At 42.2% G+C, this 24455-nt stretch overlaps 1 long non-coding RNA gene across 1 annotated transcript in view; it reads left to right on the top strand.

Annotated features, from left to right (window-relative positions):
* The first annotated feature begins 6855 nt into the window (after positions 1–6855).
* Positions 6856–24455, top strand: part of LOC122461201 — a 162238-nt gene continuing 144638 nt past the window's right edge. Inside the window, exons 1-2 of the long non-coding RNA XR_006283009.1 lie at positions 6856–7002; positions 7429–7486. This is a non-coding gene — a long non-coding RNA (uncharacterized LOC122461201). The remainder of the gene's footprint in view (positions 7003–7428; positions 7487–24455) is intronic.

Genomic DNA, 24455 nt, shown 5'->3' with positions numbered 1-24455 from the left:
TTCTTTCCAGAGACACAGTCTGCAGTGACCAGCTTAAGGTCATTCTTGGCGGTATCATTGGTGCCCACGTGGAGAAGTAGGAAGGGGTAGCAGTCTGAGGGCTTGATCAATCTTGGCAGACACTCAGTCACATTCTGAATTCTAGCTCCAGGCAAGCAGCACACTTTGAGTTTCCTGGTCTGGAAAGCAGATGGATGACTCCTTCTCCCTTAGGAAGAAGTCCCCGATCACCACCACCACCCATCTCCTCCTCTCAGGAGTGGTGGTCGTGGAACCCTCATCCCTAGGATAATGCATCCTATGCCTTCCAGTCAGTGGGGTCTCCTTCTGATCCCTTCCCTCAGATGACTCTTCCAAACCATTCTCCTCTGTAGTACCTGTGCAAAGAGCCTGAAAATGGTTTCTTACCTCTATCTGCATTGGGGGTACCGGGGGGTGGGGGAGGGGCCTGTCACATGCTGCCAGTTTTCTTCCCTTTTCTGCAGTGCCCTCATTGATTCCTCAGCATGCTGTGCCTGCAGTACCAAACGCTGACTTCTATCCAAAAAGTCTTCATTTTCTCTGATGCAACACAGGGTTTTCTTCCTTTTTAATTTTATTATGCAGTGTACAGTATTTCTAACATACGAATGTGGTAGAGGTATGGTATGAAATACAAAAGGCAGTGTGTGGAACTATGGTGAAACACTTAATACAGTCTATTAGATAGCAATGCAATATGCCGTGACAATCAGCTGATTTTGCAAAGGTTAATGCCCTGTTACTCTCCTATAATCTCTTGGCTTCAGGAATAGGAATACATACAGGATTCATTGTTTAGTTCATCAGTTAGCACACAATCTAGTTTTAATCAAATGCGTTAAATATTTTCTAGATCATTTGAATACATTAATAGTGGACAACACAGGAGTCATCAGAATAACACTTCTATGAGCGTAGTGATGCTAATTTTTAATAGCTTTAGCCAGCCCTGTCTCTGGACTATAGGGAATTTGGTTAGAGAACAGAGGCACAGTTACATAGAGGCACCTTTTACACAAAGGATCTTGAGAGAGAGGAATTTAATCCACTCTGCTGTTTATATGGGCCAATATAAATCTTCAGTGATATTTTAGAGGACAAATAATAGTGAAGGAAGATCTTTAGGTCATTGATAGCTTTATGGACAAGTGTGGTTAAAATGGTGAGAATGGTTGATATGATTTTCAAGAGAAAAGGAACTTCTCCTTTACTGTATGGAATTGATACATGTGGATGTTTCTGAAATCTTGCCCAAACTATCTATTTATTTGTGGAAGTGTCCACAGCATACGAGATTCTTCTTAGACATTCAAGAAGGGGGGTGATCCCTTGCCCAAGGCGCTCATAGTAACACTGCTTCACAATATTGTTCAGCATGTTAATGGATTAATTATGTGGAAAAAACAACCTTTTTTTTTCTCCTAGTATAAATCTTGTATCATCGGTAGAGAAAGGTACTCCATACCTGGAAACTCTAAGGAGCCCCAACGCCTCATTCCATTCCCATCGTAGTGTGGTGTGTCAGCACAAAATGATGAATAGCATGTTCAGAAGAGAAAAGGCAGGTGGTGCAAGATACTGGTTGAGAGACCGTTGTGCTGCTAAGCAACCAATTATGCTGGCATGATTTATTCTCATTACAAGATTCCACACAAAGCAATTAAGTAGTGTCACTGATGTGCACTGTATACCTGAGAGGGATATAATTATTGACTCATTTTGTAGCTGGCAGGCTAAAGTGTACTTTGGGGGTAAAAAAAAAAGCACTAAGAAGTGCTGCAGACAATTCTTGGGTAACTAATGAACCGTGTTTAAGGGTTATCCTTGAATATTTTAAAAAATTAAAACAAGTCTGAGAGGAGACAGACATTTGGATACAGAAGGAAATGTTTTCAGGCCAATGTGCTTTAATTTCAAATCAACTACATGAGTAGGGTTACCATACGTCTGTATTTTCCTGGACATGTCCGGCTTTTTGGTTCTTAAATCACAGTCCAGGAGGAATTTTTAAATATCTAAAAACATCCGGGATTTTGCCATTATTATTTTTCCCCAAAGAGGAGAAAATCATTCAGGAAAGAGAGTGAAGGTTGATCATCCGAGAAAGAAAGTGAATGTTGATCACTCAAGAGTGCCCCCATTTTTTCCCCCTAGCTCCCAGCACTTGCGCCATGAAACAGCTGTTTCGCACAGCTGGGAGGGAGGGGGGAGGAGGGGGAACACAGCACGCTTAGGGGAGAAGGCGGGGCTGGGGATTTGGGGACAGGGTCCAATAGGGTAGGGACTTTAGGGAAGGGGTTGGAATGGGGGTGGGGAAGGGGTGCAAGGAAATCCCCCCCCACTCCGTGGAGTGTCCTCTTTTTTGAATGATAACCCTATGCATGAGCCTGTCTTACTGCACAAGCTCGTGGTTATCACCCAAGTGATAAGTAGTGTTGGTGCTAACATATGTTTTCTGCTTGCAGCCTTCCAAATATTAATCCTTTCTTATGAGAATTAAATATTAAGACAGAGGAGGAGGTGATGAACAATGATCAGTAATCAGGGACTGGTGAAAGGGCTAAGCTTAAAACAAGAAGCCATCCAAATTTTTTCCTATTCCTGAGACTAGACCTGCACCAAATACACAAGCTGAAAAAGTCTGACGTTAATTCCCTCCACGGCGCGGGGGAGAAGAGAGACATGAATTCCATCAAAATGAACTGATATAGTGGAAGTGTAACACATGGAGAACAAACTTCTGCTGATATTTCCTGAATGATTGTGTGGGCTAAAGCATTTCTGATACTTTGGATAATCAAATGCATTTTGATCTGTCTGAGGATATTGTACAGCAGTGGTTCTCAACCTTTCCAGACAACTGTACACTTTTCAGCAGTCTGATTTGTTTTGCACACCTCCAAGTTAAACCTCACTTAACTGCTTGCTTACAAAATCAGACATAAAAATACAAAGGTGTCACAGCACACTATTACTGAAAAATTGCTTACTTTCTCATTTTCTCCATATAATTATAATATAAATCAATTGGAATATAACCAATGCCAACTCCATTAATGTCAATTAAGCCCTAAGAAAGTTTAATTAAATTTGCTAGTTTTAGAAATTTGACTTTATATGCCTATTTCTATGCTAAGATATAGATTTGTGGATCAGGCAACTGCAGATAGAAATGCTGATCTGTTTGTGCAGATTATCAGTAGCATGCACAATTACCTGACGTGCACTAGTTATTAGCTATCTGTACCAATATGTTCTTCTTTTATGCAGGGACACCCAGAAATCCCAAGAACTGAGTGTCTAAGTCTGGCTGTAAATTTGGTCCATAGCTAGCAATGGCAATTCTGAAAGCTGTCTGTCAAGATTCGAGTGATTACTTATCTCACAAGTAAATTTTGTTTAGTTAATTTACATGAATTAAAGTGTTTGAACCATTTGGCTTCTTATATAATCAGTCTTCTTTTGTTAAATGGTAGTAGATGCAAATATTGAAATTAAGGGTCAATATATGCATGTAGTGACACGACAACTCACCAGTGTGGCACCTCCTGCTGGTCATCTTGGGAATTAGCTCTTTCCAGCCTTCAGAGCGCCCCCTGCATGCCTGTCTCTCACCTGCCACTGGGCCCGGTGCCCTTTACCTCAGGGTTCTGCCCTAGCAGTACCCCTCACTCTAGGTCTCCCCTCCCAGGGGAATCCCCAACCCACCTTGCCTCAGTGGCTAGGGCCAGTCATCATCTAGCCCCCACTCAGTGGGGCAGACTGCAGTCTGTAATGGCCACTCATCACTGGCAAGGGGTAGGGCCAGCTGCCTTTGCTTATCCTCAGGCTGCCCCTTTGCAGCCCCAGTACCTTTCCTGGCCTTTACCAAGGCCTGCAGCCTAGGGGTTTACTAGGCTGGAGCTCCCCATCTCCCTTTGCTGTTCCCCAGCACTGCTCCGCTTAAAGTACCTTGCTCTCAGGCAGCTAGCCCTTCCCACTCCAGGGCTAGATAAGACTTCTTCAGCTTCTGGCCCACAGCCCTCTTATAAAGGCCAGCTGGGCCCTGATTGAGCTGGCCACAGCTGTGGTCAGCGACTCATTCAGCTTCCCCCAGCTGTTCTCACTCCTCTTCCCACAGCTGCAGCCCTCTCCAGGGCTGCTATTACTATTGGCTCCCGAGGGCAGCCCTCTCCCATGGCTGTTTTAACCCCTTCAGGGCCAGAGCAGGGTGACCACTCTGCTACAATGCACCTTGGAGTGCAAAAGAGAAGGAACCCTGATACATTTAGGGGAGTGCATGGTTGCCCACTTCCATTCAGCTTGGATGATACTTGTGCACATTTGTCAGCTGTGTTGCACCTGCTTACATCTCAGCTGTAGTCTCGTGTGTCCCATGCTGTAGGCAGAAGCTGCAACTTCTCCTCCTGGCCACAGTGGGATATTGGGAGGCAAGATTTCAGGAAACCAGCTCTCCTATAGCCCCTTCTTTGCTTCCTTTATAGATGTCTCATGTCTGACCATTATAGAGTTGGACACTGGGGGAGATGGGAGGTAGTAGTTGGTGGTTGGGGTGTGCTGATGGCTGGCTTATCGGGAAAATTTGATTGTTAAACCAAGTGCAATATGCGTATCAGTGCTTCTCATCTTCACAATATCTAATGGAATCACTGAGAGTCATTAGATATAATAACTTATAATAAGTCAAGTTTAGGGAAAAACTCTGACATCAGTGGGTGTTCTATAAATGTAGGGAGAACAGACTTTCAGGGTCAAGATTTGATGGCAAAGGTTGTTCTCACAGACCAGCTCAGCAGGTTAAAAACTAGTACTGTGCAGCCAAAATCTGCTGTTGGATGTGCGTGGCTTCCACTGAAATCAGAAGGCTGGAATTTAGACCTTATTTTCTGTATGCTTTTGGGTTTTATTCTTTGTTTTTAAACAGCTTAGTTTTTAGTTACTCAAGCCAACTTGCACACTTGCTTATTTGAGGGCAGCATTCATTGAGTTTGATTTTGATTGGAGTTAATCGTGTGTCTGAAGGGAGGATTTGGACCACTGGATGTTTGGTGAATACATTTGAGGTTAAAGTCTCTTAAGCCCGGCAGCAGGACTAGGATCCCGTGGGTCCTGCAGGACCTGCTCCCATAATAGCAGGAGTGGGTAAAATGTTGCAGGTGGGATTGGGCAAAAAAACCCAGACTGCGGTAATTTGCAAGAAAACACTTGAAAACTTTAAATTTAAACAAGGGCTAGAAAGAGAGATTTGATGCTTACTTTAACTCCTGTTATAATATTTATACATGGCTTAAGCAAAATTTGTTTTATTCTATTAGTGGTAAAAATGGTCTGAATTTGGTTTTTATCACTGAAAGAATAAAACAAATCTTGCTTAAACCATGTATAAATACTTCTATAAACTGACCCTTTTAATAGCATGGGGGAATCTCTCTCTTGTGGGTTTTGTGGGATCTAAGATTTTTGGGGGTGGGAGTGGGATAAAAATGCAAGAAACCATGCAGGTGTGGGTGGGAGTGGATATTGCAGGGAGGGACAGGAGTGAGATTAAAAAAATAATCCCGTGCAGGGCTCTAGTTCTGATCAGAAAGAGTGACAAATTGGGAAGGAGCTTAATACAAAATAACAAGAATGGTTGAGATACTGGGCGACTGACTTACAGGGGGAATGATTAAAAGAGCCAAATATGTATAGTTTAGGTAAATGACGACTAGGTGTCACAGATGTACAGGATTGGTGCTGTGCCCCCAGTTTTGGAACTCTCTCTAGGAGAAACCCCTTCAGTATTTCAGACCCCCACTTTTCCTTCAGGGTAGGCCTCACAGCTTCCTAAGACTGAACTTCTGGGGCTCCAAAACTCCTGCTTCACACCAGGAGCTCTGTTCAATGAATCCAACTGAGAGCCTTCTGGTAGAGGCCTGTATGTACTTCAGGGATTATCAAGCATTTGCAGTGACACTCAAACCTGACTGTTTTGACAACACTGTTTATCAGTCAACTGGAACACAGCCTAGGAAGTCCCTAAATTAGCAATTTGAATTAGAAATTAGAAAAATGAATGTTAAAGCGTAATCCAAATCCATTTTGGTTAGCCCAGAGCCTTGCTCAACTGTAGCGAGGTCCATGTTCAGACTCTGTCTGACTTCCTCGGTCAGTTCCCAGGTGAAGGCCGTGACTCCCTTGTAGCAGTTAACTTATTCCCCCCACACACACCTCACACCTTCCCAATCCTTTGTTCTCAAACTGGGATTTTTTTGCTCATCTTCCCTGCTGAGAGTTGGGGAAATCCATCTCTCTCTGATAGGTCAGGCTCAACCAGTCTTTTTTCAATGACCCATTCAGGCTCAGACAACTAGATGACATTCATACCTATTTTCTTATCCTGCCCTGAGAGCAAACAGTTCTCCTCCATCCACCCCACTGGGTTGCTATGCAAAATATAGGGGTAACTAAGGCACACTCGGGGGGCATAAAATATTATGGGCAATTCCCACTTCCTCACTCTAGGGAATTTATAACTTCCAAATATCTGAACAGTCAGGAGGAGGACTAATTATTTGGTTATTATAAAAGGTGATACAAGTAGAAGTCATGGGATTAAAAAAAAAGGAAAACTGAGGCTGGATATCAAGAAAATATTCCTGATGGGTGAGATCTATTAGGCCATGTCTAGACTAGAAGAGTTTTGCCTGTGAAGTTTCTACTGGTTCCCCGAACAAAATAAACTCTACTGGCAAAAGCATACTTATGCAGGTGTCACCGCATCTACTCTAGGGCTACAGTACAGAAATATTGGTTGGTTTGTTTTTTTTTAAACAAAAATCTCTACTCCACAGGCAACATTTCCTAGTGGAAGCCTGAGGAATAATTTCCTATGAGCAGTTGAAGTCTCACTGCTTGACACATTTTAAACAAGATTGGACAAAACACCTAATAAATGGACCAATCCTGTGCTGGCAAGGAGATGGATTAAAAGTGGCAATGGTCAAAAATTTTTCAATAAAACTATTTTTGACAGAAATTGGTGTGTTTTGATTTTTAGCAAACTTTTGTAAAAAGTTTTCTACAAACAATCTAAACCTGCTTTTGTTTTGTTCAATAGTTTTCAATTTTTGGACAACTATTTTCACTTTGTCAAAAATAAAAAATAAAGTCCTTTTGGAAAGGAGAAAACATTTTCCAACTAGATCTACTAACAAGTCTCTAGATTCCATCTCTAAACTGATTTTGTGACTTTGATACAATCTTATTCATTTGTTTCCACTTCATTTAGTTTTTATTACAATTTACCTTGAAAAGATTTTGGAAATGCAAGAGACTTATTTCTCCGTCCTGGTGTATGTATATCAACCTTACTGAAAGCCCAGTAGAATCAACAGTTGAAAAGAGTGCTTCTTTTAAATTTCATAGAACCCTATTACATCTGTTGAAGACTGCAGGATTTTTCCATGGAGCAAGAAGGCATAAGGTAAACTTCTGTATATTCTCCTGCCAAAGTACTCTGTCAGGCTTTATCTTGGTTGTGTCTCTTACACAGACAGCCTGAGTAATAATCTCTAATATTTGATCTCTGTTTTATGAAAATTGAAAACTGGTGACAGTATGATGCACATTAAACACTGCCCTTAAATTAACCCTATACTTCAACACTCTGAAAGCCTTAAATGATGGACCAAAAAGAATGAGTGATGGAGTTTTCAAGTCCCCCAAATCACTTCTAGTTTGTGTGCTAGTAACAAAAATAAATAAACAAACCATTACCCCAGTAGTAGTTAATTATGCAATAATGTTTGCTTAATAGACATCTGTTCTGAAGTGATGTAGTGTGTATGCACTTCTTGTTAAGCTTGGCAATGAGCAAATGGTGCCTCAAATGAGAGTAACTTAAACACTTTTAAAAAGGCAAATTGGGCATTCTCCTCGATGAGAAAAGCTGTATATCAGTGGTTCTCAATCTGTGGGTTGGGACCCCAAAGTGGGCTGCAACCCTGTTTTAATGAGGTTACCAGAGCTGACTTAGATTTGCTGGGGCCAGGGGCCTAAGCCAAAGCCCGAGCCCCACTGTCTGGGGCCGAAGCCTGAGGGCTTCAGCCTTAGCACTGGGGCTCAGATTACAGGCCCCCTGCCTGAGGCTGAAGCCCTTGGTTTTCAGCTCCTCCCTCCCCAGGGGGGGCAGTGGGACTTTGGCTTTGACCTTCCCCACCATGGTGGCAGGGCTTGGGTGGGCTCAGGCTTTAATCCCTCCATCCTGGGGTCATATAGCAAGTTTTGTTGTCGGAAGGGAGTCATGGTGCAATGAAGTTTGAGAACCCCTGCTGTATATAATTATGATATTAAAAAACAAAACTAAAATCCCAAAACAACCTAACGTGTTGTACTTGAGTCCTTTCTTAAAACCAGCTTATTTGCTTATCTAATGCTAAATTTTAATATTACTACTTCCTGTTCACATATTTCAGATTAAATCTCTCCCTCTCTTTCTTTTTATATAAGGATAGACTCAGAAAAGAAGCTGGGGGCTGAGGCTACATGCTAAAAAAGAATATCCAACTGTACAATTACATTTAGTTAAAATATTCTTGATTTTTAATATGCTGCAAGAGACTAATATTTTACCTGACTTTAGTTTCTTTGCACAAAGCTGAGAGATATTTCCTAACATAGTTTGGAACAGCTTTATTTCAAGGTGAAAGAATGTCATTAGGCATCTCTCCTGTTTATCTGTTATATTCAGTGGATCTAATGGTAAACTATTGAAGTTGAGCATGAGGAAGGGGGAAATTATTGTTTGTTATCCAACTATTTTCTTCTCAGATACTGGGACTTGTTAGATGAGATCATTATGAGCTTGTTTTTTCAGATGCTAAGGGAGATGAATAAAAAACGAAAACATAGAGCTGGAAGTTGAGCCTTTTGTTGAAACCTTAAAGGTCAAAACTAGTTCTATGTTTCATGAATTCATAGAAAAACCATTTAAAAAAATCCCAACGAATTATCTCTCTCAGTATCCTGGAGATAAATGAGATGCACTCTGACTACAAACTATCTTATCCGCTTGATGCCACTCTTGGTTACACTTATTTAAATGCACAGTGTGTGTAGCAGGAATAGAAAGTAAAGTCTTGGCTTTGCTTACAATTCTTGCAAAGCTTTCTGGCTATTTTCAGTTCCTTGCAGCAGCTGAATGTCCTTAGGTGAAATATGTATGTTGGCAGTTTTAGGTTGAGGATTACAGAATGCAAAGTATTCAAAGGGCTCTGAGATGTGTCACACCTATCTGCTGGAATAAATGAATCCTGAAAACAGACAGAAAAGTTGCACAACGGGAACATTATGGAATCTCTCTCTCTCTTGCCCTGTGGTTAAGTCAGCCTAGTCATCCCTTCTTGGAGATGTAGAACAGCTGAAGTTTCTCAGAACAGTTTCCAAGTACAGAGGGTGGTAAAAGACAGTATGAACACTTTAAAGTGATGCTTTACAGTAACCACATAAAACTACACTGTTATCTGGTGAGACAAACACCCATTATGCCACTACACTTAATGGGTATTTTCTGTTTTCGTGAATTTCTGGCTGTATAAATATCAATGTTTTGTTGGGACTTTTGAGACTATTCTTAGGGAGTAATTTGCACACAGTGTGTGACTAGGCTGACAAATGTATCCTATATCTGCCCAGCACAAAAAGCAATATGAAGAATAACTATTATGTGAAGGATACAAAAAGTCATGATGGTATGGTCTTGGAGCACTAAAAAATCATAATACAAAAAAGGAGATTTTTGTTTATCAGGAACGTAGTGCTGTTCAATGGAGTTTACCCTGCAAGCTTCAAACTCTTCATTGTTCTTCCTGTCTCAGAGGACCCTGTGAAGACAGGAGTGGGGAGGAGCTTGGCTTTCCATGTTGTTTTGGCCTCCCTGAAAAGGAAAGTCTGAATTTTTGACATTTCACATATTCTACCCACCCTGATGAGCCTTTGGTCGCATCCTAACTAACCTTTGTTCTGCAGAAAGGGAGAGAATGATACAGCCCATTTAAAAAAATGAAAGGATTGAAAAGGTCATACCAATAGCACTCCACCGGAGTGTCTCATGAGAGGCATCATGCATTACAATGTGATACTCTCCCGCATTCATGCTGCAAAGGTTCTGACAGGAAATATAAAATAACGCCAAATGAAAATATCCTTGTGACTACCTTGGCCTAGTCTTATAATAGAGGACATAAAACAAAGCTCGTTAGGCACCTCTCATGCCATACACAACAATGAAACAGAAAAGAGAAGCAGGTGTTACACTAATAAAAATGATACCAACAGGATCTTGTAAGAGGGACAAGGAAAATTGCCATGTTTATTGTAAATACAACAAAATATTCCTATATGCAATTTCTATATAGATCCATTCATACACACAGACATTCACACACAGGTTCTACATAAAGGTTGTTATAGTTACCAGCCTAGATGTTGCTTGTGCCAAGTCACTGGTCAGGTGGCCGGGACACGAGAGTGGAGCCGAGTCGTTGTCAGATGCGCATCCAGTGCTCCTGGAGGGTGGTCGTAGAACCAGACTCAAAGAACACAGTCCCTGGACCCAATTTTTATAGGTCTCTGGCTCAATACAAGTCTATGGGAGAAGCTTCATCATGCTGAATTTACAATTGAGATGACCATCAATCAGCTCAATCAGCAGGTGGTACATCCACGATGGCTCCATGATGGCTAGGTGTTATCTTCTTGTTCTTCCTTGATACATTTTGGGTGGATTCCGATTCGCCCTCCGGGGATCATCCGGTTATCTCCACTTTGCATATTCTTTGGCCCATGGATATCAAGGTTGAAATTCTTAGGATTAGGCTGGCACCAGTTACTAACCAATTATTTCCCTGCTTCAGGCTCTCAATTCCATGCACTCATCATTCATTCTTTTATTTAACAATACAATCTATGACTCTTGATTCATTTACCAAGTTCTATCCCACTATCTATTTTTCCCTCTTTGGATACCAAGATACATAGGCATGACAAGGGGCCCCCGCAGGGGAAGAGCATCAGGGTGTTGTTTTAAAGAACAGCATTGTTTCCTCAAAGTTCTTATCACTTTCCAGCACAGACTCTTTGTCCTGTACCGGCCTGAAATAATTAGCTCTTAGGCCTTGCATTTGTTACAGAGTGAAATTCAACAGCATGGAACTGATGTTCATACCTTTTTACAATACCTATATACTCTTTTGTCTATCTTTACTTCTACTACTACATAATCAGAATTCTATCATACCTATATAACTTTGAGGGCGACCCAACACGGGGAGTATATTTAACAGGAACTTCTCTCCTTTAGCAAGTAAAAGTGTGGTGGTGAAGTTGTGAAGTTTGAGATCTTCGATTTGCAACTGAAATTCTTGGCTTATCTTAATCTTTTTACAGGTCACTAATAATCTTGTTGGCTTTCTCTGCAAATGTTGCATACTTCGGAGCAAATTTCCGAGATATGTCTTATTGTGGAACATGGAAACTGCTTAGAAAATGTCACATGATGAGAAATTGGGACTTTATTAGAGTGTGTCACCACTGCCCCTGCTGGGTAAAGAAGTCAAATGTGCTTGAATAGAGGATTACATAATGTGTCTGTCTAATGAGCACAGCATTCAGTGGATAAAAGCCACCACACTGTATACTATTACAATGAAAAGAGATTCTCCTTTAGCTCAAGCAGCAGGGACTTGTGCTTCAGGAGTAAAAGGTCCTGATTTCAATCTGAGTAGATGATAGTTAAATCCATGGAGTTAAGGCTACTGATCACAAAGTTGTATGTGGCTGGTTCATTACGTTAATATAAATTTAGTTTATCTCTAGTATTGAGGGTTCTCGATTTTTGCTCATACCAAAATTCTACACATAGCTGCTTATGCTCCCAAATTCTTTGCCTTCATTGCCATTTAAAGGCAGTGCCAGGTTTTACGGTGTTTTAAACAAGCTGCTGCAGGTATCGACTTAGTAGAATAGGAACTGCTTTTCGTGCATGAGTAGAACATGACTAAAAAAAAATCTCATTGAAGTTACTATAAAGAGAAAATGGGAACAAATTTTGTCATCTTGTCTCCTGCAGGCAACTGTTGGAACCCCCTTAGAATCACTACCTGACCTACAAGACTAAATCTGACCCTCTACACCTTAATCGGATCTTTGTCACTGCCATGATACTGAGGCATAAGGGTCACTGTTGGGTATGGCACATGTTAAAATGATACATTAAGTCAGATGCCGTTAGAAATGACTCAAGTGCAGTTTTATACTGATTTACCACGTTCTGTTTAGATGGAAAATGCATTTATACCATCTTGTATTAAAAATACTCTTGCTCAGGACTTAAATGCCTAGCACATTAATAAGAATTTAATAAATAAGCTGATTATAATGTAGAATAAATACATTCTTCTTCATCAACCAAAGGATTGGCTTGTTTTTCTGTAACTTTAACATGCACATTGCATCATTTACTATGCATTTCTTAGCCAGAAAAGTTTTTGTGAGGCCATTACTAAAAAGCAGTAATCAGTAATAAAAATGGGGAATTAGCACACAGACTGTAGTAAAAGCATCATTAAAATGTAAATTTTAAAATTAGGAATAAACAATAAAAATATTTTAACCTATCTACCATTTTTAAGGATGGGGGGCGGGGCAGGGGAGGGGAACCCTGCAGCATAAACCAAAGTTTTATAAAGAAAATATCAGTGAGCATGATAAATGAATCATTCTTGTTTCTGGTTACCCCAATTATTATTTCCTGTGGCAATAAAAATGCATTGATGCATTTAGGTACTGTATTAAGTTTCTCGCTCACTTATAATGGGGGAGAAAATGTATTCATTTACTAATGAAAGTGTGATCCTGCTCTTGAAGAAATAAATGGCCCAACTCACGTTCATTTCAATGAAGCAAGAGCATACACCCTCTAGATTTAACTTTGCACATTTGGTTTTACCAAGATAAGATGTTAATTGAGATGTTAGTCACTAAAGGACTAATTTTAATATGGCAGATACATGTATATAAATTTAGAAATGCACCATTCCAGTTTAAATTTAGACAGATACATTAGCATGAATTTGGTGCTCATGAAATCTGGAGCAAAAACACTATCTAGAGTCAGAAATACTGTAGTGTAAATGCTTTGCAAACATCTTCCACGTAGTTATGCTAACACCCTTCTCTTGGCCTGGCCTGGCCTGGCCTCTCACACTCAGCTATGCTGGTACATGTTTTATGTCTGTCGGGGCAGAGGCCACTCTAGCTATAGGCAAACTAGGCAGCTGCCTACAGTGGCAGATTTCTGGGAGAAGCTACTGTACACAGTGCTGCAGACTTGGTTAATGGGAGTGTGATTTGCAGAATGCTTTAACATGTAGTGCTCTAACAGCTCTGTGTAAACCCTGCTAGTGTGCTCTGCTGGTGCGGTAGGTCCAGGTCAGGCTGGCTGCGGGGCAGCCTTGCTTGGAGAGGCCCCTGCGGATGAGCATTGTAGGGATGCCAATTTGATGGAGGGAAGCAGCAGTAGGGTGGAGTTTCCCATCTCACTGGTAAGAGGCAGGGACATCTGGGCACCTGGTACCTGCTCTTGACAGACATATTCATGGGAGGGGGTGAGAATGAACCTCTATGCAGGCACCGAGTGCCCATCTGTGCACATCCCACTTGGCCTCCCGCAGGCATCTAGAGCCCACCCCACATTTCCCAGACACCCCCAACTCCCTGTCTTCACTCTCCCCAGTGTTACTGGTCTAGCTGACTAGGCTATCCCACTCCTGGGGGGGGGGGAGGAAGGGTTCAGCTCTGCTTTTACGGTCCTCCACACCTTTCAGGGAAGCTCCTCCTTCCACTGAAGCCTGAGAGCAACCTAAGCCAGAACTGGACAGGAGCCCCGCCCTGTGGCGGTCTCCTCCTCTTCCACTGCACCCCACTCCCATGCAGGTCCCAGGAGAAGGGGATCCTCTGGCTACCCCCTCCGCCCCACAATACAGACTGGGGGCAGCACACTGAAGTTTTGCCTGCAGCAGCAGATTGTCTTGAGCAGCCTCTGGTCGGCCCCTACTGACATAACTATGCTGACAAAAGCCCCTCTGTAGTGCAGCTATGGAGACAGAAGAGTGCTGCTGTTGCTATAGCTAATGTCATTCGGTGAGGTGGTGGTCTTACAGGAGACAGAACAAATCCCTCTGCTAGGTTTGCTCTGGTGGAATCGCTGTGCCAGTACAGGCTTTGTAATGTAGACATAGAGACCTAGAACAGAAAATAAGGCTCTTGCTTATCGATTACCTATTATGTTACAGTATGCGGTAGCACAGAGAAGCAGACAGATGTTCACTAGGGACTAGGCTAAAATGACGATAACCCTAATTACTTGTTAGGTTAAACAGGATTTAAAGGCAGATCTTCAGGAATGGAAGGCTAGTGCATTAACCACCTACTTACCACTAAAAAGTCAAGTTCTTAAGGTTTTTTTTCTGATCACTGTAGATGTACAGTAGCTTCCTTTGCAGTCTGTGTCCCTATAATTACTGGAGCTGAAATTTGGCCAGGCTGAGGGTTAGCACTTCTTATGTGAAGTATGGTGGGGTCTCTTGTGGCCAGAAGTGTTTGGGACTGTGCTATTATATATAATTACACATCGTTACTTAATGTGGCTGGAAGGCCTGTGTTTTGGAAGCTAATGGACTAGAGTTCTAGTCCTAGCTCCTCGTTTTTGTGTGATTTATCTAGTAATTGTGTCTGTTGTCTGCTGTACTTAGTTTCATTACAGCCTGATCCTCTTCAGCTTGTCTGTCAGGATAACAGAATAAGATCAATAAGAATATATACACTAGTCATTAGATTCAGGAATTCCCGTACCCTGGAACAAAGACAAATGGAAGTAGCTGAATGCTAGCTTGTGAAAACTGGATACCTGTCCAAGGGAATATGAGTTACTGTCTCTGTTGTTGCATTAATAACAGAATTCACCAGGAAATCCTATTAAATCTGTTAAAATAAATGGACTATGGCAATGGACAAAAATGACAAATATATAGATGAAAGTGAGTACTTATCAAAGGAAAGGGTCAGTATTTGTTTTTCTAATCTATTAGAAATGATCCAAACTCATGGACTAACTGTAAATTAGCTCAACTTGCTGTTGCCTGAAAACTGGGGATTGGTAAATTTATATTTAGAGAGGAAATATTAGGTATCATCAACACTCAAGCTAGTGTGATGTGACAGCTGAGGAACTCAGTGATAGTTATGGTGTGGATGGGATTTAGGTGGCTGACCCATGTTGCCACCAGTGTTACAATTTAGGCCTGTTCTACACTGTGAGTTTATGTCGGATTTAGCAGCGTTAAATCAAATTAACCCTGCACCCATACACACAACAAAGCCATTTTTTTGTACATAAAGGGCTCTTAAAACTGATTTCTGTACTCCTGCCCAACGAGGGGATTAGCACTGAAATCGACATCGCCGTTTCAAATTAGGGTTAGTGTGAATGCAATTTGACGGTATTGGCTTCCAGGAGCTATCTCACAGTGCACCATTGTGACCGTTCTGGACAGCTCTCTGAACTCAGATGCACTGGCCAGGTGTACAGGAAAAGCCCCAGGAACTTTTGAATCTCATTTCCTGTTTGGCCAGGCGAGCTCATCAGCACAGGTGACCATACAGTCCCAGAATTGAATAAAAGCTCCAGCATGGACCGAACAGGAGGTACTGGATCTGATCGCTGTATGGGGAGAGGAATCCATGCTATCAGAACTACGTTCCAAAAGACAAAATGCCAAAACATTTAAAAAAATCTTCGAGGCCATGAGGCACAGAGGCTACAGCAGGGACGCAACACAGTGCCGCGTGAAACTTAAGGAGCTCAGACAAGTGTACCAGAAAACAAAAGAATCAAACGGACACTCTGGGACAGAGCCCCAGACATGCCGTTTTTACGCTGAGCTGCATGCAATTCTAGGGGGGGGCGCCACCACTACCGCACCCCTGTCCATGGATTCCAAGGATAGGGTTCTCGCCATGCCTGAGGATTTTGTGGACAGGGAAGATGAGGAAGAGGACGAGCTTGAGGAGATCTTTGTCGGGGACAAAGCACACCATTGTCCCCGACAGCCAGAATCTTTTTCTCACCCTGACTGAAATACCCTCCCAACCCAACGAAGGCGGAGAAGGGACCTCTGGTGAGTGTACCTTTTAAAATATAATATATGTTATAAAAGCAAGCATTTTTTAATGATTAAGTAGCCCTGAGGACTTCGGACGCATTTGTGGCCAGTACAGCTACTGGAAAAGTCTGTTAACGTGTCTGGGGATGGAGTGAAAATCCTCCAAGGACATCTCCATGAAGCTCTCTTGGAAGTACTCTAAAAGCCTTTGCAGAAGGTTTCTGGGGAGAGCAGCCTTATTCCCTCCTCCATGGTAGGACACTTTACCACACCATGTTAGTAGCAAGTAATCTGGTATCATTGCATGACAAAGCCTGGCAGCGTATGGTCCCGGTGTTTGCTGGCATTCAAGCAACATCCATTCTTTATCTCTCTGTGTTTATCCTCAGGAGAGTGATATTGTTCATGGTAACCTGGTTGAAATAGGGGAATTTAATTAAGGGGACATTCAGAGGTGGCTGTTCCTACTGGGCTGTTTGCCTGTGGCTGAAAAGAAATCCTCCCCGCAGTTAGCCATGCGGTGGGAGTGGGGGAGCCGTTGGCGTGAGCTGTTTGCGTTTGGCTAGCAGGGATCTTCCCTGATACCAGCCATGCAGTGGGGTGAGGGGTAAAGCAATCATCCCAGAGAATTGGATGCGGGGTAGGGCTAGTTTGGTTTCTGCTGCTGCACGTTAACAGGAAAACCACAGCACTAAATGGCAAACTCATCGTGCTTTGCTTGGTATGGTAGAAGAGGGCATTGTTGTTATGAAGGTTGCAGAAGCTGAAAGACTATGGCTTACCATGGCCGCCTGCAAGCTGACTTCTGTTGCCTGGCACTGCATGTGTGATCTCTCACACCAAAGCCGCAGGCACTCAAAATAAGTTGCAAAATGCGACCTTGTACCAAAATCACATGTGCTATGTAATGTGAATAGTGTCGTTCACCGTGAAAGAGTATAGCCATTGTTCTGTAAAATGTATCTTTTTAAATACTTCACTCCCTTTTTTTCCTCCAAATGTTTTTCCTGCAAATGTTTCAAACCTCCCTCTTCCGTCCCAAAGGCTATCTCGATAAGGTGGAGAAAAAAACACACACGTGATTAAATGTTCTCTGAGCTCATACAGTCATCCGACACTGATAGAGCTCAGCAAAATGTGTGGAGGGACACAATAGCAGAGTACAGGAAAGTGGCCGATGAACGTGAGGAGAGGTGGCGGCAGAAAGATCAGAGGAGGCATGAGGCAACGCTGAGGCTACTGCGGGATCAAACGGACATGCTCCGGCGTCTGGTGGAGGTTCATGAACGGCAGCAGGATCACAGACTGCCGCTGCAGCCCCTGCTCCCCAAATTCCATAGCCTCCTCACCCAGATGCCCTAGAACGTTGGAGGGGGAGGCTCCGGGCACCCAACCACTCCACCCCAGTGGACAGCCCAAGCAACAGAAGGCTGTCATTCAACAAGTTTTGAAGTGGCCTTTTCCTTCCCTCCTATCCTCCTCCCACACCCCTCCCGGTCTACTTTGTGAGTTATCTCCCTATTTTTATAATCAATTAATAAAGAATACATGTTTTTTAAATTATAGTGACTTTATTTCCTTTGCAAGCAAGCTGTGATCGAAGGGAGGAGGGTGGGTGGCTTACAGGGAACTTAGAGTCAAGCAAGGGGGCAGGTTTTCATCAAGGAGAAACAACAGAAGTGTCACACAGTACCCTGGCCAGTCATGAAACTGGTTTTCAAAGCTTCTCTGATGCATAGCGCTTCCTGCTGTGCTCTTCTAATCGTCCTGGTGTCTGGCTGTGCATATTCAGCGGCCAGGCGATTTGCCTCAACCTCCCACCCTGCCATAAATGTCTCCCCCTTACTCTCACAGAGACTGTGGAGCACACAGCAAGCAGCAATAACAATGGGAATATTGATTTCGCTGAGGTCTGAGCAAGTCAGTAAACTGCGCCAGCGACCCTTTAAACGTCCAAATGCACACTCTACCACCATTCTGCACTTGCTCAGCCTATAGTTGAACAGCTCCTGACTACTGTCCAGGGTGCCTGTGTACGGCTTCATGAGCCAGGGCATTAAGGGGTAGGCTGGGTCCCCAAGGATAACTATAGCCATTTCAGAGTAGCAGCCGTGTTAGTCTGTATTCGCAAAAAGAAAAGGAGTACTTGTGGCACCTTAGAGACTAACAAATTTATTAGAGCATAAGCTTTCGTGAGCTACAGCTCACTTCATCGATTTCAACATCCCCAACAGTTATTTTCTGGTCTAGGAAGTAAATCCCTTCCTGCAGCCATTTAAACAGACCAGAGTTCCTGAAGACGTGAGTGTCATGAACCTTTCCTGGCCATCTCATGTTGACGTTGGTGTAACGTCCCTTGTGATCCACCAGTGCTTGCAGCACCATTGAAAAGTATCCCTTGCGGTTTATGTACTGGCTGCCCTGTTGGTCCGGTCCCAAGATAGGGATATGGATTCCATCTATAGCCCCACCACAGTTAGGGAATCCCATTGCAGCAAAGCCATCCACTATGACCTACACATTTCCCAGAGTCACTACCTTTGATAGCAGCAGCTCAATGATTGCATTGGCTACTTGCATCACAGCAACCCCCGCAGTAGATTTGCTTACTCCAAATTGATTACCGACTGATCGGTAGCTGTCTGGCATTGCAAGCTTCCACAGGGCTATTGCCACTCGCTTGTGAACTGTGATGGCTGCTCTCATCTTGGTATTCTTGTGCTTCAGGGCAGGGGAAAGCAAGTCAAAGTTCCATGAAAGTGCCCTTATGTGTGCGAAAGTTTTGCAGCCACTGGGAATCATCCCAAACCTGCAACACTATGCAGTCCCACCACTCTGTGCTTGTTTCCCGGGCCCAGAATCGGCATTCCACAGCATGAGCCTGCCCGAGAAACACCATGATCTCCAAATTGCTGGGGACTGCGGTTTTAGAGAAATCTGTGTTCATGTCCTCATCACCGCGCTGCCGTCGCCTCCTCCCCTGGTTTTTCAGGTGCTGGTTCTGCATAAACTGCATGATAATGCGCGAGGTGTTTACAATGGTCATAACTGCTGCGGTGAGCTAAACGGGCTCCATGCTAGCCATGCTATGGCATCTGCTCGGGCAATCCAGGGAAAAGTGTGCAAAATGATTGTCTGCAATTGCTTTCATGGAGGGAGGGAGGGTTGACTGATGACATTTACCCATAACCACCCATGACAAATTTTTGGCCCTATCAGGCATTGGCAGCTCAGCCCAGAATTCCAGTGGGCAGCGGGGACTGCCGGAACTGTGGGATAGCTACCACTATAGTGCACCACTTAGAATGTCGACGCTTGCCACGGTACTGTGGATGCACACCGCCAAATTAATGTGCTTAGTGTGGACGCATGCACTCGACTTTATACAATCTGTTCCCAAAAATCGACTTCTGTAAAATCGGAGTACTTTCATAGTGTAGACATGGCCATAGACACACCCCTAAGTATGGACCCAGGGAGTTGAGCAGACTTGTACTCTGCTGGCTAGCCTGTTCCACCGCCCATGGCGCAATGTAGACAGTGCTATCTTTAGCATGCTAGTTTGAGCTGATTTAGTGCATGTTTGGCTACCTGGGCTGGGACGCATGCTGCCAGCTGCAGTGTAGACATGCCCTAAGTGTCAATAGCAATGCTACGTCCCTGTTGTATAGATATTACTTTGACCCTCTTTTCCCTGTTCTGCTTACCACAGTTTGCACCTAACCTTGTGTTCTCTCTTCCTTTCACTCCTTCATTCAGATCTTTCCTTGGAAATCTATCCACTTACATCCTTTTCCATTTAAATAACCATGCTTCTCATTAAATATGCTTACTCTTTTTCCCCCCCATGAACTGTTCATCCCTAAAACCTCATGATACAAATATTGTATCCAACATAATTTTTCTGTTTCTACTGTGCATTTCAAGGTATCCTTTTTTTGTTCCAGACAATTAAAATGCCTGGAATAGCTCAGTAGTTAGGGTTGTTGTGACAAAAAAACTAATTAGATGGCATTGTGGGGAGTATGTAATGGTAAAAAAAAGAATTGTTCCATGCTGGGCCAAATGGCCTTCCCCCCACCCCTCCCCCAGCACTCCTGATTTTCAGTATGAATACTAACCAGTGCAGCATAGATAGAGACTTAAATGTTTTGTAGGTCTCAAATGTGTTTAGAGCATTTTCTGTTTCAGTCAACTGTATATTTTGTGGGCTACAAGAGGCACAGTCTGTAATTATGGAGAGGTAGAGTGTGGTCTAGTGGTTTGAATACTGATCTGGATGTAAGGATTGGGAGTTCTAGCTCTGACAATAAGTGGGTGATCTTGGGCAAGTCATTTAACTTTGTGTCTCCTCATGTAAATGGTGTAATAATATTTACGTACTTCATAGAGTTCTTATAAAGCTGAGCTGCTGTTACCCAAGGTTTTAGAACCCAAAGCGGTTGTATCGTAACTTTTTTTTAAGGCGGTATCAGGAATAAATTAATGGGGACACAGCTTTTTCGTCTGATATATGATTGATATAAACCAGAGTGCTTTTACCTAAAACTACTTTTTGTTCAGTTTCAAGCACGCACGTACATACACACACACATAAATCTGTGTTATAGCAATGGGCTCAGTCCTGTGGAATCAGGAGATCTAAGTTCTATTCCTGACTCTGCCACTGACTCACTGTGCGACCTTGGCCAAGTTGCTTCCTTTCTTTGACTCTGTTTCCCCATCTAAAAAATGGAGATGATACCCTCCTTGGTCATGTGTCTTGAAATCTATAGATGAAAAGTGTATACATGTGCTGCTGCATTGATTTATTTATAGCTAATATTGTACTAGATTTCTCAGCCCACGACTCTGAAAATAAGAGCAGCTTAAAAGAAACATAAGGAAGTACTTCTTCACACAATGCGCAGACAACCTGTGGAACTCCTTGCCAGGGGATGTTGTGAAGGCCAAAACTATAACTAAGTTAAAAAAGAATTGGGTAAATTCTTGCAGGATAGGTCCATCAATGGCTATTAGCCAATATAGTCAGGGACACAACTCCTTGCTCTAACCTCTGACTGCCAGAAGCTGGGATTAGATGATATGATCACTCAATAAATTGCCCTATTCTGTTCATTCCCTCTGAAGCACCTGGCCACTGTTGGAAGACAGGATGTTGGGATAGATGGACCATTGGTCTGACCCAGTATGGCCGTTCTGATGTTATGGGTACATTACCTCATTTTTGCATAGCTAATGCAAATGGTATTTCTGAAAACACTCGTGATAAAAGTCATACAGGTTGCTCTTTACCTAGATAAGCTTTGTTGGATCTTTCATTATTCAAATGGACCAAACTAATAGTCTAGTTTTCATTGTATATGAGTTGTTGGGAATTACTCAGACCTTGTTTTGAGTAACTGAGGATACTTCATGCAAAAAGAACAATGTGGTTGGAGTAGAGCCTTGGTTTAACAGAGGGCGACTCGAACAATTTCTGCAGAGCAGTGCATAGTTATTTATCTTTACAGGCTGTACTGTATCATTACTGCCTAATTTTTTGTTGTCTTTCACTGAATTATTGAACCAAACAGTTGACAAAAAAGTAGTTAAAGGGGAATCAGAATGCAAAATAACCTGGAAAATCACAGAACATTGTCAATAAAAATGGACAAGGGCAGTTTTTGCCTGAGTAGTGCAGCAATAATCTTTATCTTTTAGAAAACATCCTTTGTCCAGCACTTCAGCATTTGTTCTATAGCTGTCTTAGGCTGGGAGATGCATTTCTTTTACTTGGTGTCTTAGCTCTGTTCTTTATGATCTAGGCATTAGGATCTGGTGTAATGTTTGGTACTCAAGTTTGGGAATTAAGCCACTTACTTTTCCTTCTGGCTTTATTGGAGATTTCAGAGGGAAGTATAACCTTGGAGTTAATGGTAGAACAGATCTTTTTGGTAATAGCAGAAGGAACTGTTCAATGAAGGACAACTTATTTAAAAATGATAGATCAAGCAAAAGTTCAATTTAGTCTAGGACACAAATATTCTTAATTCTAAGTATTTCCTAGTCCTTAAATTTTAAAGGGACAGTGTCAAATGATTTGAACAACAGATGAAAGTTTACTGATTTTTTTTTTGGCTTGTAATACAAATTTTACAGAAAAAAATTATACAATTAAAATAATGTTTTTAAAAGCAAACAACATTTTGCTAGTAGCAAATAAGCACACTAGACTAAAACTGGCCCATCTAGACGATGGTTCAAATTAGCAGCAAAAAGTGTTTTTTTTTTCTTTTCTTTCTTTTAAAAAGTTTAAACATATTAAGGTCCCCTCTTCACCAGTCAATCATCTTTTCCCAGCCCCCACTCCCTAGCATTCTCTGGCTTTCTTTCCTCCCCCCCCTTCCCTCTGTACTAATGAGTAGTTCACTCATGTGAAATAAGGGCTATCTTTCAAAACTCAAACCTCCCTCCCTCTCCTGCTTTCTTTTGGAGTTGGGATGAATTGTGAATACAAAGCTGAGCTCTTCAACATCAGACTTTGAAGGGGAAAAATGTAATGAAGGCATATGGCATTTGCAGGGTGATTGTGTGGGTAAGCGTTCTCATGAAACATACTGTAACTAGGTTTCTGCTGAGATGGAAGTCCCTGCTTGCTGAGGTAAGCTTGCATTTACCATTCTGGGATCATTGCCTTAGAATTGGGATACACTGGACTTTTCTAATTGCATGTTACCTCTTTGGGCTCAAACCTACTGTTTGGCTTGATACCACTGAACAGAGAGTCCTGGGGACTATGTGGAGACATGCCTGTTGCTCTGCCCTCTTGTTAGCTGAAGCACCAGAGTTTTTAAATAGGGCAGAGATTAAAAGACTGTCTGGAACCTTGTGGAAGAGGGCTAGAAGAGAAGATGGAGAAGTTAGGAGTTGTCATCTCTATAGGATAACATTCACACTAGTGACTGAATCACTAGCATGGCTAAAGAAGAATAATCAAATAACAAGATATCCAAAATACCCCTCTGATTTGTGTGGATCACTGTTGCTCTTGCATATGGTTCACTTTTATCATTTTGTGTGAGCACTGGAATTGCTTAGTTGCAGGTTTTTCTCTTATGCCACTCCAGTCACTGCCTGATGGATGCTCTCAATCGGATGGATAGCCAGTGCTAGAGATTTAGATGCAAGAACAGATAGTGATAGAGAAAGGTGACACTTTTTGAGAGATGTCCTCTGAATTTGCAGGAACTGAAAGGAAATTTTAGAGGAAGAGTAGGAGCACTTTCATACTGAGTTCCCCCAATTCCTTTCTGTCCTATTCTTTCTTGGGATCATTGATCTAATGACAAAGGGAGCTTTATGCAGTTGAGTTGTAGCCGTGTAATCCATGGGTTATCTGAAAAGTAGGACTGTGTAAAGCTCTTTTAGAGAGACATGGGGGGTGAGAGAATATCTTTTATTGGACCAACTTCCATTGGATAGACCTGAAGAAGAGCTCTGTATAAGCTCGAAAGCTTGTCTCTATCACCAATAGAAGGTGGTCCAATACAATATATGCCCTCACCTATCTTGTCTCTTCAAAAGAGCTTTACGCAGTCCTGCTTTTTAGATAACTCATGGATGAAATGAATTCTCTGTTTAAATAGACTGATGAGAACAGCTCACTATGTAAGGTGAAGTGTGCAATGGTGTGTACTAAAGAGAGAGCCACAAACCATTGTTGTACAACATCATAAATGGCTTATCTATTTGGCCTTACATGCTTTGCATCCTAAAGCTCTTTATTAATTTGGAAAGAGAAATAAAATGAACAATGGGACAAATCAATCCATTATCCAGTCAATTGAAACAATATAAACAAAAATATTAAGCAAATCTATGAAGCTATGTTTTCATTTTGGACGCATTTTTGCACAGGCTCTCAAATGCAAAGAATCCACTACAATTATTCAGAATTATGCACTAGTTTTTAGAGCTAGTACAAAAGGTGATTTGGCAGTTACTTTGCAAATGAGTATGAAGAGTTATTCATGGAAAGTGATATAATTTATCATTCGTGAGTATTTGGATGACAGCTGGTTTATTTGTGAAAATGATTGCAAATTCCAGATGTCTTGTGGCTTTTAGCATGAATGATGGTTCAGCCAAAAATCTGTACCAGATGTTCAGGGCTGGCTGTTTATTTGCTGTGAGCCTCCTGTTTTTTTTTTTTTAAAGTTTTGTCATCAAATGAGAACACCGAGCCAATAC

This window comes from Dermochelys coriacea, chromosome 7, assembly GCF_009764565.3.
Source record: "Dermochelys coriacea isolate rDerCor1 chromosome 7, rDerCor1.pri.v4, whole genome shotgun sequence".
Classification (NCBI taxonomy): Eukaryota; Metazoa; Chordata; order Testudines; family Dermochelyidae; genus Dermochelys; species Dermochelys coriacea.
The sequence above is the reverse complement of the archived record's forward strand: the minus strand, read 5'-3'. Positions and strand labels throughout refer to the sequence as shown.